Consider the following 12441-nt stretch of genomic DNA (forward strand, 5'->3'; position numbering starts at 1 on the left):
CAGTTCAGCTTCTTATGTCACTTCTCTATCTCTAGCTTGTTCAGTACTGTACAATGAGCAGCAAGGATATGCAAAATGCAGTAAGGATGAGCTAGTAAGTGATAAAGCTTGACCAAGGCCAGGTTAACATGATTGCGGTTTCTCATTTGAAATGCAGGGAACAGTCCCTGCACCTTTTCTAAAAATCTCAGCCACAGGGAAACCGCATAATGCTATGTGTTTTCCAGCACATGAATGTGTGAAAGTGCCATTAAAGGGGTTGCAAAGTTTGTTTTTTATTTTCTAAATAGGTTCCTTTAAGCTCGTGTATTGTTGGTTCACTTACCTTTTCCTTCGATTTCCCTTCTAAATGTTTTTTTTTTCTTTGTTTGAATTTCTCACTGAAGTGAGAAATTCAGACAAAGAAAAAAAACATTTAGAAGGGAAATCGAAGGAAAAGGTAAGTGAACCAACAATGCACTAGCTTAAAGGAACCTATTTCGAAAATTCCGTTCGTTCGGCCCATCATTTGCATGAGGTCACGCTTCATTTAAATGGATCACGCCCACTTCCACCTACTTTGAATTAGGCTGGTTTACGCCTACGAATTTACGTTATGCCGGCGCAACGTTGGGAGCAAGTGCTTTGTGAATACTGTGCTCACCACTCTGCGCTACGTCGGCGTAGCTTATATACGCCGGTATAACTATGCGCCGATGTATGTGAATCCAGCCCACAGTGTGTCGAAAAAAAAATCCACATGCATTGGTATAAAAAACAGTATACAGGCATCAAAAGTATACAAGCATCAGTAGTATCCGACACATTTCGCGAGACCACGCTCACTCCCTCAGGGGTAGATTCTTTAATGTATCTGCAATAAACCAAATAAATGTATGTTACATGGAATTGACAGGGAGGTGAGTGGTCAGAGGGGTCTGAGTGCAAGACCCCATGCTCACCCATGGGCTGGGACAGGTCATCGATCACTAACTCCACAGGCAGCGGCAGCAACAAACATCCAGCTCGGGAGTTGAGGAGTAGGGTTACCACATCATCCCTTTAATCGATGACACACATTAATTACACAACCAGCATAGGTAAATGCTGGTATGGACAGGGAGACTGATGGGACAGTGAAAATGTTCATTAAAAATTTGAGAGTTTATTAATAAGTTATGTATTAGGTGCACTGGGGGTGAAAAAAATGTAAGGACAAATGAAGAACCATACTAGAGTGTAAACTAAAACATCAGTGGTTACCCGAGTGAAGTATAAGAACCAGAGGATGTTGTCTTACCCTCATGGAAGTGCAGCTGTTGTGTGCATGGACAGAGCTGTGAATGAGAATCGCCGCCATGTCAGGCCTCCAACTTGCACCCCAGGGAGGGCCAGATGCTCCGCCCTCAACGTCATGTACGGTTAAACAAGGCGTGCAAGCACTGAAGGCGCTCACCACCTCTGGGACTGCTCAGGCGCTGATAATTATGAAACCCCTTCCATTAGACTTACTTAGCACAGAGACACAGAGAAACACACAGGGATTTCTTTAGAATAACAAAAGGTAGGAATCTGCAACAAAGGTTGTTATAATCATGGTAATGTACACAGATCACCCAGGGGAGAATGTTTTTTCTCAAAAGTGGAGTTACGCTTTAAGAAAAAGCGCTTTTTACCTTTTATATCCTTTTGTGCATATTGTTGATTCTCATCTCCTCCAGCTTTTTTGTGTTTTTAAAAAGACAGAAAATGTCTTATTTTTTCTAATTGAGCTACACTTATTTTAACTGTGTCTTTAGCTATTTGGCTGGAGTTTTACTTTAACATACATAGGCTTGCACTGCATTTTTTATAGTAGCACTTTCACCCTATGACTCCCATTGCAGGAACAAAGTCAGTTCCAGACAGTTACTTCCTCTTCTCCTCTGTCTTCCTCTTCTTTATTAAAATAATAAAAATAGTTACCCAGCTATGTAAGAAATGTTACAGCTGTACCACTGTCACTGTAATTAGAAGGTAGAAATACTATATTGGTCATCATTTATAATGATGGTCATATAAAAAGAATCCATAATTTATCAGTTTTTCATTACCCTGAATATTGCCATGTAGATCTCTCCTGTCTGTGGAGAATCACAAAAATTAGGCATCCTGGCATCATCAATTCTCTGCAGGGTGGACAAACTACATGTATTTAATACAAAAATTAAAAAGATATTTCACAAATCAATTCATATCGTTTTTAAATTTAAGTGTAGAAGAATTACAACCTAAAATATGGCAAAGTGGGGGCAATGGCCACAATAAGAAGTCATTATCAGCATTTATTTTACTCTATGAAAGGATAGGATGGTTAGGGATGCTGGTGTAAGTGGGGTTATTGGTGTTCAGTGGAGATCAATGGTGTTCAGTAAATTACCCACATCTTCCAACCATCCTAGAGCCTGTGGGATAGTCCAGAAATGTCAACAAATGTAAAAATTCCTTGGGAAAAACCAAAGGAAAACACTGCGCTAACACGTGATAATTAAATGGTGATAAGTGACAAAAGCAGCTAGTACCTATTGCTCATAATACTCAAAGCAAAAAAACGTACATACAAAAGAAGGTACAGCGCTAATGTGAATGAAATAAAAAGTGAGTGAACCAAATAAAACAAAATATGAAAGATCAAAAAAATCTGTGGCTTGATTGAAAAACAACAAAAAATATTGATGAAAAATTCATATAATGTCCAAGGGTGAAAAAAGAAAAAAATTGCTGATCCTCCACCAATCAATAATTGAATATAATTAATAATGGCAATAATGATGAAAATCAGTGAAGAAAGTCCAAAAGTGAAAGGTGAAATAAACGAAATTCCTAATCTTCCACCAAAAGAAAACACCCGTGTGATGGTATTTCAATCTGCTTACCAGATCCCCTGACCGTTTTTAACGCGGTCAGTTGGAGCCCAGAGATGTTTTAAAGTCCTCTCAAGTGGACTATAAACCAGCAGGTTGCACAGATCGAATCATCAGCTGCTCCAAAACTTCAGATAAAATAAGGAGGATGCGCTCATATATTCAAGGAAGAAAGAACAAAAAATAGCTCCATGGTGAAGTACTGTATGTAAAGGTCTTTTAATGAAAGAGGGTTGCACTTACAATTCAGTAGATAAATAACAGCCTGTCATAAATCCCAGCGCGTGCTGCCAATCGAATCCTGGTGGCTGTACTCAGTGTGTATAGCTCTCTCCGCACAAGCGATGACGAGGTACGCTTTGGCCACTCCTACGTACGTTTCGTCGTAAGACGTCGTCGGGGATGGTCCATACACACTGAGTACAGCCACCAGGATTCGATTGGCAGCACGCGCTGGGATTTATGACAGGCTGTTATTTATCTACTGAATTGTAAGTGCAACCCTCTTTCATTAAAAGACCTTTACATACAGTACTTCACCATGGAGCTATTTTTTGTTCTTTCTTCCTTGAATATATGAGCGCATCCTCCTTATTTTATCTGAAGTTTTGGAGCAGCTGATGATTCGATCTGTGCAACCTGCTGGTTTATAGTCCACTTGAGAGGACTTTAAAACATCTCTGGGCTCCAACTGACCGCGTTAAAAACGGTCAGGGGATCTGGTAAGCAGATTGAAATACCATCACACGGGTGTTTTCTTTTGGTGGAAGATTAGGAATTTCGTTTATTTCACCTTTCACTTTTGGACTTTCTTCACTGATTTTCATCATTATTGCCATTATTAATTATATTCAATTATTGATTGGTGGAGGATCAGCAATTTTTTTCTTTTTTCGCCCTTGGACATTATATGAATTTTTCATCAATATTTTTTGTTGTTTTTCAATCAAGCCACAGATTTTTTTGATCTTTCATATTTTGTTTTATTTGGTTCACTCACTTTTTATTTCATTTACATTAGCGCTGTACCTTCTTTTGTATAAATGTCAACAAATGCCTGGCATCCTGTGGATCCAGGTTCTTTCCCAGAGCCTAATGCCAGAATAAATGATGCCACTTGGCTCAACTAATTTACTTTAAAATTCTAATAGGGACGCCCTAGCACTGGGGCATGTGCCTTGCATTTCCTATCGGGGGGCCCTGGGTCCCTGTTGCTGTGGTCCCCAACTACTTCAGCAGCTGCCATCTGTACCCACCAATTATCTGTCACAAGAAAAAGCATCAGAGTCAAGGGAAGTGTCCCCTCAGCTACTCCTCAGCTTTGATGTGTCTTATGACAGAACAATCGAAGAAGCCTGGGAGGAAGGACATCTCCTGGAATCTGAGGGCTGTAAGTTTTAGGCACTTGGGCCAATTTGTGCTGTGAAGACAATGACCTGGAGGAAGAGAGGTGTAAAAGATGTGTCTTGGAGTAAGAGGATTTATGCCGGGGGGGGGTTGTGGAGGAATAAGAGTATTTGTGTTGGGAGGGCATGGGGGGGAAGATTTGTGCTAACAGGGTGGGAAAGATTTATGCTGAGAGGGGGGATTGAGGAAAGATGATTTGTGCTGAATCAGGATTTGCTGATTCAGGATTTGGGGAGGGGATTTGTGCTAAAAGGGGGGAGAGGATTTGCCCTGAGAGGGAGGATTGGGGAGGAGAGAATATATGGTGGGAGGGGGATGAGAGGGGAACTTTTGTGCTAGAAGAGGGGATTTGGGGAGGGAGGAATTGTGCTAGGGGGATTTAGAGGGGAAGACGATTTGTGCTGGGAGGAGGGTTTGGGTTGATTTGTACCAGAAGGGTGGAGAAATTTTGTGCTAACAGGGGGAGAGGGGATTGGGTGAGAATAGGATTGGTGCTGTGCTGTGGGAAAAGACTTGTGATTAAGGGGAATGGGGTTATGGTAGAAAGAGGATATGGGGGGAAGTTGTGCTAACATGGAAAAAAGGATTTGTGCTGAGAGGGGGTTTGAGAGAGAGTAGGATTTGAGCTGGTAAGGGGGATTTGGGAAGGGTGGAAGAAGAATTGCACTGGGGGAGGGGGAATTGGTGGAAGGTAAATTTGTTCTGGGATGATTTTCAAGGGGAAAAGATTTGTACTAGTGAGGGGATTCAATGGGGAGGAAGATTTGTGCTGGAATGGGGGCAGGGAAAAGAGAGAGGGTTATTTGGTGGAGTGGGGCAAAAATTTGTGCTGGGAGAGGTGGTATCGTGACTCGTGCATGCACAGTAGGGAACCAGGAGAAAAGCCGAAAGTCTTTACTGCCTGGTTCCCTTACTAGGAATGGTGGCGGCAGCACCCATGAGTCGATCCGAAGATCTGCTTCGGGTGCCGCCATTGGTCCCTGGACAGGTAAGTGTCCATATATTAAAAGTCAGCAGCTACAGTATTTGTATCCAAACAAAAGGACTCGCTGCTCTGGGTAAGACAGGAAGCCTAATGATTTCACGGGTGCCTGCCTCGGCTCGCCTCTGCATACGATCAACAATGAAGAACCATTTGATCTGTTTGTAACACTCGGGATGTTCCATAATTAAAATAATTTTGATGGATCTTGGAGTACAGTATTTGTAGCTGCTGACTTTTTTTTTCACCAGGCGAAACACCGCTATAAAATTGGCAAAGACAAAGCGTAAGCTCTCTATTTTCAGTGTGCACAAAAGCATATGTAATGGTATTTAATTATTTTTTATTATTGTGCTGAGATTTACGTGTGTCTGTAGGTTTCTTACTTGCAGGATATTTTATTGGTACAGGTAGGTATGGGGGGAAATGTGTACAGGAAGGCACTGTGTACAGTGGGTGAGATTATTCAATTGTGTTTATTTGTTGTTACTTATCAGAATACTGAATTAACTCATACCCAATAGTCGGCTTACTTTACACACACCTACTTTTTGTTGTGGCATACATTAAGCACCGCAGGGTAATGTCTTCCTTAAGTGTCCCTCATTCAAAAAGTTAAAAAATTGGGAGTTGTGGATATGTGAAATTAACGAAATACAACATATGGAAAGACAGATCAGAGAAGAAGGATATATAAATAGTCAAATGCCAGTAATATGGCAAAAATGGGATGAATTTTGTCTCTCAGAAGGAATGAAACAATATATATAAAGGGAAAATTAGGATCAGGGGATAGGCAAAATAAATGAAAGATGATAGAGAAATAAGGGGGAAGAGAGGAGGGGTTTTTGGTAATGTGATGAGTGCATGGGGAAGATGGTGGAAAGGGGGGTGGATGAGTGCCAAAGGGTATTGTGTTTTAAAGTAATCTGTATTTATCAAGATTTGGTATATTGAATAATTTATCTTAATCATGTATATTGTAAGTGAATCTTGCACAAATGTAAAAGTTTTATATTTGAGGAAAAGTTTAATAAAAAGAAATTGAAAACAAAAATTGGGAGTTATGGGTTGCTCATCTGTTCGTGGTCATGCTGCCTCCCTCTGCTGGAACTATAGTGCTTGTGTCAGGAAGGAAAACACTACGTCCAACAGAGCAACAACGGAGCCAAACATAGTTGCAGGGATGGACGTTCCAGAACCCAGACAGCAGCAGAACACAACCCAGATCTGTGGGATGCCGGGATCTTGTTTAAATCCCTGGAGAGTGTCAAGGAATCTGCGACTGTTGAGATTTAAGATTTAATTCATATGTGTTTGGGTTTAAAGGGATGAGGTGGCAACCCTAGGTACAGCAGAGCTTAGACTTGGGGGGGGGGGGGTCAATCAGTTGTGGTGGAGTGCATGCTGATGTGAGGAGACAGAAGGATGACAGAAAGCTAAGCTCACCAAAGTGTTTCTTCTCTTTTCTGTGTCCAGTCACAGATTAAAGGAGGAGAAGAGACATAAATAGAGAGAAATAAAAATCCTTTGGCAGGTAAAGCAGTTCACACAAGTATATTGTGATTGTATATTGTATCTGTTTGCTTGGAGTTTTTTCCATTCTCTAAATTTAAATGGTCCTCATTATCTCCTTGCCAGCCTGTAGTTTCATGATTTCCTTTAATTATGCATATGTTTGTGTGCACATTACATAGTTTTGGCTGCTTTCAATAGTTGCCTTTCTTATTGCACTGGATTCTGCCCGAGAACATAAAGTTTTTATGTATTTACCAACAGAGATCTATCATATGCAGTTCAACAGTAACTAAGGCCTTGTTAAAACGTTATATTTAAAATACAACAACAATAAGCCGTCTGCCCCCATATTAAAGATGACTTTGGAAAACTTCACAGTAGCTCTTCGGATATGGATCTTCAGAGTATAACACAACATCCTTTTATTTCTCTTGCTGTTTTACAACCCTGATCGTGCAGAGTTTATTTGCACTTTTGATTAAATAATATTCCCTTTGGCATTCCTGTGGGTTTTGGCTTAAAAAAAAAAGCACATTAACCCTTGTCTGCGTCTTTCCCGTCAAAACTGCAGACGAAGGATATTCCATTATCTTCTTTTATAGTGTTTGAAGGACCTAAAAAAACATCATTTATGAGTTGGCTTATGTAAAACAGTTTAATAATATTCACAGACAAAAAAGTAAATTTCCCGAGAGTTTATAGAACTGTGTCTATTTGAAAAGAATGGAAGCCCGTGTTTTTATGTGCTTGCATGTGGAGGAGATATTTTACAACCCCATGCTGCTGATCAGTAGCTGTCTCCTTGCTTGGCACCCTAGCTGATCAGACGTTGACCAACTCCAAGGCTACCATTTCTCCTTGAGGTGCTTTGTATACTTTAGCATCATGCAGCCCAAAAAAATATAACCACTTCTGAGAGGAGCATGGCAGCGCTATTAATGAGCGTCTGTCTGAATGGAATGGTGCCCACTTAAAGAGCAACCCCCAGCCCGACTGTTTTTAAGTACCTTCTTACCTGTATTTCTGGGAACTCTCCAGAAAACATAATCACCTGCCCAGCAAATACAGTGTTGTCCTGCTATGATCATCATAAAAGGACCACCATCTTCTTCTCTTACGCAATCGGGAGATAGCTGTCTGTTCCAGGTTCTATATATGGCCCCTGATGACTAGTGAAAGGACTCGGCTGCTGTGAGTCATGCTCCTACAGCCTCCCGGAATATGTGACAAGGATATCCCAGGAGTCTGCAAGATAAGGGACACGTTATCCTCACCTAGGCGAGAATGATGATGCGATAACTGGGCTCAACTAAAAAGTAAACCAAAAAAAAATTGTGGTTTTATCTTGTGGTATTGGGTGGGAGTGCATTAGCTACAGTTGATCTGGGGACTGAACGCTGGCTTTAGGTTTGCAGCTTTGAAGAAACACAAAAGTAACTTTTTAGTTTAATGGTAGTGGCCCTTTAAATTGAAACTATAGTCTGATTTTAGATACCCATATCAAGTAGCCCAACTTCACATAAACAAATCTGTCATTGTTAATATATTAAGAACAAAAACTTGTTTCTGTGAATATTTTCTAATTATCTATGTTCATGGGGGGCAGCCAATATAAGTACTATATATCACTACTGATTAAAAGCAGTAGAAGCTGTGATGTAATGTACTGTACTGTGCTGTAATGTACAAACAAAGAAAAGGCCACGGTTGCTAAGACAATGGCAGAACTCAGTCCTAAAATATATGAGAACCAAGAAAGAATTTTTGCCCATGGGACTTTCATGAATAAAATTGATACCAAAATGTAAAAAAGATACAAAATGTATTAAATGTTCAAGTTAAAATGAGACATATTAAGCTTTGTGTATATCAAAGTACAAAAGACACAATATACATGTGCTCCTGTTAGATTACACATACAGTATACAAAATTGCAAAAGCACTTGAATTGATGCATATTCAGTCTGTAAATTCTACGTGTTTCATGGAACAACGCCCGCTTCTTCAGGAGCCAGCCAAGATTTGATTTGTGTATATCTGTGGAGAGACCCTGTTCTAAGCAATTCTATAAAATAAAAAATAAAAACTAGTGTATATGTAGATGAAACCTTCAAAGGCAGTAAAAATTAATCCGTATAAAAGGTATAAAAAATCACAGCCTAATGAAATTAGGTTCCCTGGATATGCAGCTTACAGAGGGACAGACAGAGGACATGTGACCAGGGCTGCAAGCTGGGAAAGCAGCTCTTTTAGTCATAGGAAGAAAGAGTTACTTTTTTTAAGTATTAAAATGATTTGGTAATGATGGCATGTGTTATTTGATTGATTGATTGATTTATTGATTTGTGCAAAGAGTCACTTTTAATGATTAGGCCACTTTAAATAAAATAGCCCCTTAAAATTCTCTGGCTCCCAGGCCGCATTCTAGTTCTCGGTCAGTGATGTTACTCACATTGAACCTGAAAAGATTCAGCTTCCCTACAGAAAAAAATAATGTATGGCCCCGGACAGAGAATGACAGCTGCTGGCTGAAGCTGCATGCCTACACAGGTATCACGATTCTTAACAGTTTCCCTTTAACTAGTCATTGGTTTTATGTGAAAAAGAAAAACAATAATATGCAATTGCAATCTATTAAAAATCCTTGTTCCAACTGCAAAACTGGGGAAAAAAATCTGAATAGTAACTTGGCTCCATTACCGTTCTATTTTATTATATTCTGTATGTTTAGGTGGATACATATAATGGTCTGGAATGGTGTACTGTTTTCTGATATTACAGATGTTAAGCATGTGAACAAGTTTTTTTTTTTTTTAAATATAAACGTTTTCATAGGAATGTGTTTAAATTTGATTTATTTTATAATCACTTTATACTCTTCAGATATATACACAGTGCCTGTTTCAGTTTTAATTATTTTTTGTAAAGAATATATAAAAAGCAGTCAGAAATTAAATAAGATTCTCATTATTTAAAAAAAAAAAAAAAAAAGATTCTCATAAGCATTAAATCTACACAAAGCACATGTATGTTCCCAAGTTGCAGTAGGCATTGGAAGCTCCGCTATCTGATTTATTGTATAACAATATTACTGGAGTGTAAGATTTGGCAGCTATTGCTTAAATGTTGTGGGGGAGAACATTCAGTAACAGCTGCAGTGTTAAAGGTTGCCCATTTCTGACAAAAAAATATTTTGCAAACATTCCACATACAAAAAAGAAAATGCTGTGAGTTACATCATTTTTATTGACTTTATTATAAAGCAGTGAATACAGCAGAAAATCCATCCATAATGACACATAGAAATAACAATGTTAAGCAAATAAATAACACATACAATAAAATCATAGTGTTGCCGTACTCAATGGAACAATATGGAATCACAAGGTCTTGCTGTTTTAATAGTAATGTGGAATATCTGAATTTCTGGCACATTCTATTTAAATCTCCGACTTTATGACAACAAGTTACACTGCAAGTTACCAATACTGCTTTGTACCTGGACACTAAAAATCTGTTTTGAAAATGTCTGCAGCCACAATTAATTGGGTATCACATGCACAACATTACATACACAACATTAAGAGGGACACTGACTGGTTGGATATAGAGATCTTAGGTTCTAGTGGATCTAGTGGATCTATCAATAAAATCACATTGAATAAGCAGGATACTTATTAGTTACATTTTAATTAGCTTATAAAAAAAATCTATCTTTCTATCTATCTATAGCTATATATTGAGTTACAACGCAGTTCAATTATTCATTCATGAGAAAGGCAAATTTCTCTTTATTTATTTATTTAATCTGTACAGAACGTATTCAAAGTAAAGTTTTTACGTAAAGATTCTCAACTCTAGCAAATCAGCCTCTGAGTGATCTATTTCACCTCACTTGAGAACACAGAGTCTATTGTTATCAGTCAAATTGGCTTGGAAGATTTTCAGTGAGATAAAAGAATCAGTAGGAGGAAGCAGAACGCGCACATGTAATGAAAAAATAAGGTTGCCTACCTGCACATATGCAACGACAAACTATACAAAAAAAAAATATTTTTAAACCATTAGCAAACACTGATAATGTTATTTCCATGAAATGAATCCCTTAATGTATATATCTAAAAATAAATATATATATGTATATATATATATACAAAAACATTTCAATATTTAACAGACCAAAAAGGACCATAGTCAGGGTGTTCGTGCACTTTGAGGCCTACCTGCATTTACAATAAATCTATATTGTAAATGCAGGTAGGCCTCAAAGTCCATGAACACCCTGACTATGGTCCTTTTTGGTCTGTTAAATATTGAAATGTTTTTGTTATATGTGTTTGATAAATGCAAAAAAAATTAAAAATTAAAAATACCTGTTGATCTTGCCAGAAATTGTTATAGCTGATAACTTTCTTTATTCTTTGACTGTGCTGCCTTCTTAGGTTGTTCTTATGGCTTCAGAACTCTTCCCTTGTGTGCTATGATGAAGAGGAGAGCAGAAGGTTCCAGTAATCCGGTCCGGTTCCTGTTGCCTTGATGCAGTATAGTGAGCGAGTATTGTTATCCAAGAACAGAAAGTGTGTTACTGGCAGAATCACCAGGTAAAAATAAACAGAAAACAGGCTGAAAAATGCAGCCATCACATCTTTTGACTAGTAAGCTGCAATATATGAAATTGTTTGGTGGTTTAAATACCTTTAATGTCAGTGTAGGATAGACGCCACTGGGAGAACCCAACTTCACTGCAGATGGGACACTTCAGGGGTCAGGATTTTAGTGCAGAGCTGGTTTTAAAAGAAAATTATTTTAAAATAATGTTATTTGAGATTGGCAGCTATACTGAACCAGTTTGTCAAGGCTACTATGTGTTCCAGTGGAATTGTTTTGAAAAGACATTTGGGTTAATTTACTAATTGAGAAGAGGTTGGTCAATAAGCAAAGTGAATGTTCAATATGTAAGTTAACATTCACTGAGCTTAGCCAAAAGGGTGAAGCTGTGTCCTCTTTACAATTCAATCATGTGCAAGAGAAATCCACGTATGATCCTTTTAAGGCTGTAAACCAGTCTTTTAACTTGATGTTTCTTCAGGGGTGCCTTGGCAAAATGCCCAAAAATTGCCCAAACATTATTTACAAGCTGGTGTGTCGATGAAGCCTGCCTTTGGCCGCGTTCACACGGCCGAGAAACTTGACAGGCAAAACACATCGTTTTGCTCGTCGAGTTCCTTGTGAAGCCGCCGAGGATCTCGGCGAGCCAAATTTTCCCATTGCCGTCAAGGAAATAGAGAACATGTTTTTTTTTTTGGCCCACACGACCGGTTTCCTCTGCAAAAAAAAAAAACCCAGAAAGCTTCTTGCTGGTTTTTGCCGAGAAACTCGGCCCTTTTAGTTACTTAAAGCCACAGGTTTTCATTGTGCACCATTACAACCTTCTAGCTACCGGCATCCTAACGGCCAATGGCATCATCAGTAGATTTGGAGGATTCCATTTGCATGTATAGCTTCCTTGTTTAATCCCCCCCCCCCTGCCCTTCTCCATCAGTGTTCGGGTCACATTAGATGACTGATAGAGAAAAACTGAGGGAGAAGAGAAACATTGGAATACTAGCCGGTACCACTTTGCAAAAATGTATTTGCTTTGGAAGAATAAAT

General features: G+C 38.9%; 1 long non-coding RNA gene across 1 annotated transcript in view; it reads left to right on the plus strand.

Moving 5' to 3' along the window:
- The window catches only part of LOC120936863, a 52490-nt gene extending 40453 nt beyond the window's left edge, over positions 1–12037 (plus strand). The window contains exon 3 of the long non-coding RNA XR_005748648.1: positions 11232–12037. This is a non-coding gene — a long non-coding RNA (uncharacterized LOC120936863). The remainder of the gene's footprint in view (positions 1–11231) is intronic.
- The last annotated feature ends 404 nt before the right edge of the window (positions 12038–12441 follow it).

Source organism: Rana temporaria, chromosome 4, assembly GCF_905171775.1.
Source record: "Rana temporaria chromosome 4, aRanTem1.1, whole genome shotgun sequence".
NCBI lineage: Eukaryota > Metazoa > Chordata > Amphibia > Anura > Ranidae > Rana > Rana temporaria.